Genomic DNA, 7803 nt, shown 5'->3' with positions numbered 1-7803 from the left:
GGAATAATCCCTTCAGCTGGATCACTGGGGCCGGTTTCTGGCGTTACACCTTGGGAAAGATACGGCTGCAGTCCTGAGGAGAGCAAGGCTGCAGAGAACTTACAGAACAGGGCCTATGAGGAGAGAGAGAAAGCCTTTGTATTTAGCCTGGGGAAGGCAAGGCTGAAAGGAGACACGATAACAATCTTCAAGCTCAGTCAGTCTGCCAAAAAAGAGGAAGGTGGTGAACTATGCTGCGTCCAGAAATTATCCTCTGTGGTTTAACCACGATTTTCTGTGGTTAGAAAAAAAAAAAAGGAGAGAGAGAGTGAGAAATTGAGATGGTAGATAAGTTGACTTTACTGCTTTACTTATGAAGTGCCTTGGGGCATAAAGCACATGATCAAACATAGTCGAGTTACTGCAGCTTAATGAGTTATTGCCTGTTGGCTGAACCATACTAATTAACCATGTGTGTGCTCTTAGCCTGCCTCAATTGCCAGATGAAATGGGCTCACTTGAATACTTGTGTTTTCCTTTGCGATGAGGCAGGCTGAAAGCTTGCATAAGAGCACTGATTACAGCTCAGCCCATGGAGGGTGACTTCTAAGGGACAGAAACTTTTCCTTAGTGCTCAATGGTAATGCTGGCTCTGTTATATCTGTATAAAAAAAGGGAGGTGACACGGTGGGAGGAGCAGAAAATAGATCTAAAAATATAAAGTATGTTAATTCACAGGCTTATGTTAATAGGAAAGTGGTTCCATATGAATGTGTTGGAAATGTTGTGACACAGAGTTTTATAAAAGATCTCGTATTTCATTTCGGAAGGCTTGTAATATGGTAATTTTAAAAACGCAGCATTAAGGACACTACAGAACACTGGAGACACTGGTCTCGCAACTGCGCACATATTTGCTTTAAGTCTTTCCTGTTTTTTTAGTGTTTTCCAGTAAATTATTCTTTTTGACTTATATCCTTATGCTCCCCTCCAATTGTTGCTCTTAACTGTCAGTAACGGCTGTTGTAGCTTCTCCTTTCAATGAGCCACCTGCTTCCTTTTACTGTGATGAATAGTAGCTGTTGGAGCGGAGCCTTCCTGGTGATGGTAAGTATGGAGTATACAGTGCTCCATTTCTTCTGATGCCCTTCCTTCCTTCCTTCCTTCCTTCCTTCCTTCCTTCCTTCCTTCCTTCCTTCCTTCCTTCCTTCCTTCCTTCCTTCCTTCCTTCCTTCCTTCCTTCCTTCCTTCCTTCCTTCCTTCCTTCCTTCCTTCCTTCCTTCCTTCCTTCCTTCCTTCCTTCCTTCCTTCCTTCTTTTTTCCCTTTGCAGTTGTTTTTCTACTGTTATCACCAGTTTGAATTATGTTGCTACGGATGAACATTTGGATGTCACAATCTCTAGGGAAGTTTTTTGTTTGTAGAAATATTTCTGCCTGGATGCTGTATGTTGTCCCCTTTAAAGCAACTAATTCTTTTGCTTATAGCATGCCATTTAGGGAGGCAGCAGACTTGGCAAATTTGCTTAGCACTTGAGAAGTGCTATGTGAAATGGAAGCAGAGATTTCTGTTTTGTTAGTTTGTTGCTGTTTTATAGAACCACATAAATTAGCCTGGAGAGGACCTCGGGAAGTTCTCTCTCTCCTTTCTGTGCTCAGGGCAGGATCGAATACGTCTCCGCCCTTTCCGACTGATGTTTGTCGAACCTGTTTTTGAAGCCCTGCAGTGGTGCAAACCCCAGTCCCCCTGGACAAGCGTTCCCTGTACTTTCCTATCTTCAACCACTGCATCTGATCCAAAATACATAACTGATGACAAGTTGCACACAGTTCAGCCTAAACCAGCCAAACTGCATTCATTTGCTGCTGCGATCCTTTCAGTTTTCTGTAGGAAAGAGAAATGCTAGAAATCTTCATAGAGATTATTTGATAGCATAAATGTTTTGTAACCTAATTTAGTCTAAAGATGATTGTTTTCCCTTCGGGATATAGATTTTTGCATTGGGAGGGGAACTGCAACATACTGGGAGCTATAATGCTACAGTAGTAATGTATATTCTGCATTTCTTAAGTGTCTGCGGCATGGAAACAAGTTCTCCTAGCTGTGTTTTATATATGTTTAGGCAGTTGGACTACATGATCATTGTAGGTCCTTTCTGACTCAAAATATTCTCCTCTCCTCTCCTCTCCTCTCCTCTCCTCTCCTCTCCTCTCCTCTCCTCTCCTCTCCTCTCCTCTCCTCTCCTCTCCTCGTGGAAGGAGGTGTTATTATGCACCTATTCAGTGTCAGGCTTCCTTGCCTTCCCAGATACATGCTCTAGATTGAGGATGTGTGATTTAGCGGAGCTGAAATTTAGTCTGGGTCTGGGGAGTCTGTCTACTGCAGCATGGAAATAATTAGCATCTGCATGAAGTTCATATCCAGATGTGGATCTGCAGTGGGGGGAGGTCCGTGCCTGATTCGAGCTGACGTTTGTCTTATCTCTAGTTTTCCTGCAAATAAATTTTATCTTAAAGCAGTATTCTTGCAGAGTCCTTCCAGTACTGCTAATCCCCCTCACGTATTACCAAGAAAATGTCAAACAGTAACTGCTCCATGGAGATCCGAAGTGAAACCATCATACAAGAAGAACGTGAGAACTGCTGAACAGACTGTATTTCCAGTTATCTGAGAACAACTGTACATCTACAAGTAGCTGAAAATTGTGATGCTAGTGCGATTCTGTCACGTCCCTCAGCAGATACATTTTGTACCGACAGACCCTAGTACAGACAGATAGATTAAAGAACAAACAAAACATTTTCTCCCCCTGCGTGCAGAAGGAACTGTATGCAGCTTGGAAGTGAGGGGCCACACTGGAAAAATGATGATTGAAGGAGGTTATCTTAAAACAGATGAAAGAAAGCCTTTCTTATACAATGAGTAGCCAACTTCTGGGATTTATTCCCGCATAAGGATATGGGTACAGGTACTACCAGCTAGTTCAAGAAGTGGTTAGATGAATTCATGGGCAACAGGTCTGTAAAGAGACACTAAAGGGAATAAGCAGAGTTGTACTCACTAAAATCCCTACGCAGCATGTCCTACCACCATCAACAGAGGCAGGACATGGGGTGAGGTGGGCCATCAGTCTCACCCTGGTAGCGCAAGTCTGATATTCTTATGAACTGCGTCTGTTCCCCATCCCGTCTGCCTTGCCCATGACTCCAGAGCGAAACTTACCTATCACAGGGGTAAAAAGGTTCTTTGCTGGGCATGCAATAGTCTACGAAACTGGAGCTGGCCTATGGGCTAATTGGGGTCATTGGCATAAGGCGTACTAGATCTGGATCTAGGTTAAGGGTACTTAGATCTACAAGCATCATTGTCCAACAACAGTTGTAGAGAAAGGCTGGTAATAGCAAAACAGAGCCTGGGAACACCTAAATATTCCTCAAAATGTGCTGGGGTTTGCATCTGAATTCCTCATTCGCTGCTCCAGAAGAAGAGAGGAGAGGAGGGACAGACTCATGGACATACAGCTTGTCTACTTTTGCTTTCACTACATTTGGTGGGGGTTGGAAATGTGATGTCTTTTCCAGAGCTCACAGCATCAAATAATTCTCAGTAGTGTCACAAATAACGTTGTTTCAGGTCTGTGAGGGATTTATGGACAAGAGCCAAAGACCCTTGAAATCAATATCAATAATTCTGCTGCTCAAGCTGAAGGCAAATCTCCAACAGCTGTCAGGGGCTGTGGTTTTTTATACCCCCTCTAGCCGCAAGGAGGCAAGACCATCATAATTAGCTGCTAATTGAGAAGCCTGCATCTGAAAAGCACAATTTCAGAGAACAAAGAGCCAGAGAGGCCCATTTCCAGGGCTAATTAAAATTAATTCATAGCTATAAGTAGAAGGGCTCCCATAGTCCTGGGACTCTCTCTTGCCCTCTCCTGAAACACTAAATACATGCATAGCAGTCATAGAAGGCTCAGCGTGACTTGTGCGGCTCTTGTGCAATACAGAAATAACACCACTCATTAAAAATTAGTCTGATTTTCTTTTTTTTTTTTTGCAGCCCAGGGCTATGTCTCCCTTCTGCTGCCTGTGGTACCTGCACTCAGGTATGAAGCCTTCTGCCTTCGCTGCCTCTGGGGGATATCAAGGCACTTGTACACATGGGGACTCCCATACCGCAGTCCTCACCCAGGCTAACGAGGAGCACCCAAGAGGCTTTGCTACCTGCCTTTCCTTCGTTTTGTGAATCTATGTACTAACGAACAAAGTGACAACCTCGTAACTTTTTTTACTACTGTGGGAATGGAGCTTTTAGAGAAAAAAAGGTCTTGCAAAACCAGACCATGCTGTCTGTTGCACCCTCCTGAAGATGGCTCAGGCAGGACTAATTTCAGACACCTCCATGTGCTGCTGGAGTCCATTTGTTTTTCCCCCAACAGGTCCACAGCAGCTGTTTTTCTGCCTGAACTGAGGCTCCACCAGAGTCCTCCCCAGTAGCCCTTCAGGTGGTGAGGACACAGGCTGCATCTTCCAGTCTTCCTGTGATCTCTTCAAAGCCTTTAGAAGCTGATTTTAGTCATTAAGGCCTGAAGTTAAAAAAAGAAACAACACAAAAATTCTGTACAGTACACACCTTGGTAGCAGGTCAACCTACAATATTCATATCTTATTTGAGATCACCTGATTTGAGATCTCTCTTATTTGTGTTTAAGCAACTGCTCACCAGTCCCAGCTCTGCTCATTGCTTGAGGACTGAGTCAATGCAAAGGCATTCAAGCGAGAAAATGAACCAGATCATTCCCAAAATTTTCAAAATGCCTCCACTTTCAGTTGTCTGATATGCTGCTTTTAAAATGAGCTTTATTTTTTTCAGGCGGCGTTGAACACCTATCTTTGGAAGATTGCAATTACTTCAAGTTGCTTCAAGCTAAGGACCCAAAAAAGAGCAAGATGATAATTGATTTGGAAAAATGCAGGATAACACATTCTCATTAGTGATGATCTTGTTACAGAGGAGGTGGCCTGCTGAATTCTGCTGTGTTGGCCTCCCTGTGTAAGGATGTCTAACAAACCTTAGAAGCTTCACAGCTTAATTGTGGGTGTCGGAACCTGATGCTCCTAAAGCAGACAAGTGGCTTAATTTGCAGGAAAGAAGACTGTACTGCTCAGTAGTTGTGAGGTGCCTCATTTATGGCTCCAAATATAGATGCACTTCTATAGCTTTTGTTACCCACAACTGAAAATCTGGTGTGTGATACCTCTGCGAGTGTGTGCTGGGGCACGTGTGAACACCATGGTGCTGAGCTCCTTGACTACCTTTAGATTTCCTGTTGAAGGAAACCGATTTTCTGCAAAAAGGGTTTTCCAAAGGGTTCTCTGCCCACAGGTGCCCATCTGGACTATTAAATTGCAAGAACAATCTTTCAATTCTTTCCTACATGACTTAGGCCTGTCCTCTTTTCTGCGTGGTGTATCATCTTGTATGTTATTACACAATTCCCATATGCTCATTTTGGTGAGGGGTGGTACCTAATGCTGTCATAAATGAGGCCAACCTGCCCTACCTTGGCTTCACAGCCCACTGCGGAGAGGGGATTGAGCTGCTGAAGCCTGTGCGTGCATTAAGGCTTCAGCTGGAACCCAACCCAACTGTAATCCCTTTGTTCCCCTGCCCCAAGGGCCCCAGGTCCCCTCTGCAGAGCAGCTTCAGCCTGAGAGCTGGGACTTCACATTTCCATCTGACCCAGAGGACGGGACCTGCCTCTTCAAACTTCCCCATCGCTTAGAGAAGTGTTTTGCCTGGATCCCAGTAAAGGTTTACGGATAACTTGAGTTTTCAGGTGCCACATGCTAGGTAAAAGCAACTCGGCAGGCAGAGAGCTCGTTTGTACAGGGTTGCCAAATATATTAATGCTCCTCACTTAGGCAAAATAGCACCCTCACCCTCTCCTTCATACAGCCATCGCTCCTGCCTCGCCACCCCACGCTGGTGCGGACATTCTGCAACCCATCGCTTCTGACCTGGCTTGTGCTGCTACAAACCCAGGGGCTCCTCGCAGCAGGAGCCTCCCACCATTTTCCGGGAGGCTTCCATCAATTTCCTTCGCCAAACATCTGGATTCCCTGTGCAGTCTTCAGTGACTTTACACTGCTGCAGTCCTGCAGGTGAACGGGGACGAAATGGCTTGACGAGGTCCCAAATAGTTCGCTCTTGCTGAAGACCAGAATTTCCTTCCGATTTACACATCCGATTCCTGCTGCATCGCCTGCAGTCCTACCTTCAGCTGCTGCTTGAAACACTGAGAGGCAGTCACAGTGGGACTCGTGGTTTTCCATTAGGCCCCAGTGGCTCATGTTTGCCAGATTCGTTTGTGTCTGCAGTGGCTTGCACTTCTTGTGTTAGGTCAACAAAGCTGGGTAAGGTTGTATACTAGTCTAATTTTAAAGACTTTAAAGCTATTTTTATTTAACATCTCACTGACCTAGCCTCTAGCAGAGCAATCGGATGACTACAGAGCCAACAGCTTGTTGGGCATTGTTCTCCTCCTGACCTTCAGTCTCTTCCTCTTGAAGGCATGAAGCACAGTATCAAATGAAAACTCTTTCCATGGGTTGTAAAAGTTTCTTTAACACCTTTTCGCCCCCCTCATTTTGTGGACAAATGAACTGACTGATTGGGGTTAGAAGTGGAACCAGAGATACTGAAATACCATTACGATGGTGCTGGGACTGCTCTGTACCTAAGTGATACCATATGTTGGCCTGCTTCTAGCAGTGTTTACTGTGTGACTACATCGGCTCAGTAGGGATCTGTCTGGAAAAATACTCAGGGTGGAAAAGAATAGCTGAACAGAACCTCTATGAGCAAACGTTGAAAGAGCTGCTAAGGGGCAATGCCAGAACCGTCATCTTTGATGACTTTCTTTCCAAAGCAGCCAACCTGCAGAATTGGTTATGACCAGTAAAGGAAGAAGACTGTTCCAAAATGCACTGAGGTGTTATCTTTGTTCCTTGTTACTTGGTCTGTATGCAATGATGATCATCAATCCTGGGCATGGCGCCCAACCAGAATGCCAAATATCACTTTGGTGTGACATGGCAAGGCAGGGACTGCAACCTGCAACAGGAGAGACTGAAAGTTGGCAAGTGACTCCAAGCTTTGTATCTAAACCCCATCTGTCATATTAAGAAGTACCCGTAGATTTCAGTGTTTGCATGATCCTGCTTTCTGTAGGACAATCAGACAAAGTCCTTACACCTGGTCTGGAAACGAAAGGTGGCAATGACAAAACTCCCATTGCCAGCTTTGGACATAGGCTTGATGATCAGCTGGCCACACTTTGGTCTGCTGTGAAAGGGAATAAATCCCATGAAGTCCTTCTAGTGATGCACATGTGGAGCACAGCTGATAATTACTGCAATTATACAATTTCTAACTTTAAACAGAACTTTTCTTGCACTGTTCCCTAAACTTTTTTTAAGGACATCATTTACTCCCATTATGAGGCTCAAAATGTCCCAGAATCTGAAAGATATTTGATCCAATCCCACAGCTGCCATGCCAACAAACATGTAAATAAAACAAAGATTCTGTGAATGGGGGTCTCAATCAGTTGTGGGGAGGATTAGGGATTAGTGAAAGATGATTCTGCCATTGTTCTCCTAATTGATAAAAGACGGACCACGGTTATTTTCAATAATGCTGTTACCACACAAGCCTCAAGCAACTTAACATAAGATCCTGTGTAATCGAGAAGAACCGCTTCTGGATGCTGAAAATGTTCCTGTGAAGTTACTCCACTCCCAGTGCTTAAAAATAAGGAGAAAAGC

Source organism: Larus michahellis, chromosome 1 (genome assembly GCF_964199755.1).
Source record: "Larus michahellis chromosome 1, bLarMic1.1, whole genome shotgun sequence".
Taxonomy (NCBI): domain Eukaryota; kingdom Metazoa; phylum Chordata; class Aves; order Charadriiformes; family Laridae; genus Larus; species Larus michahellis.
This window is presented reverse-complemented; position numbering follows the sequence as displayed.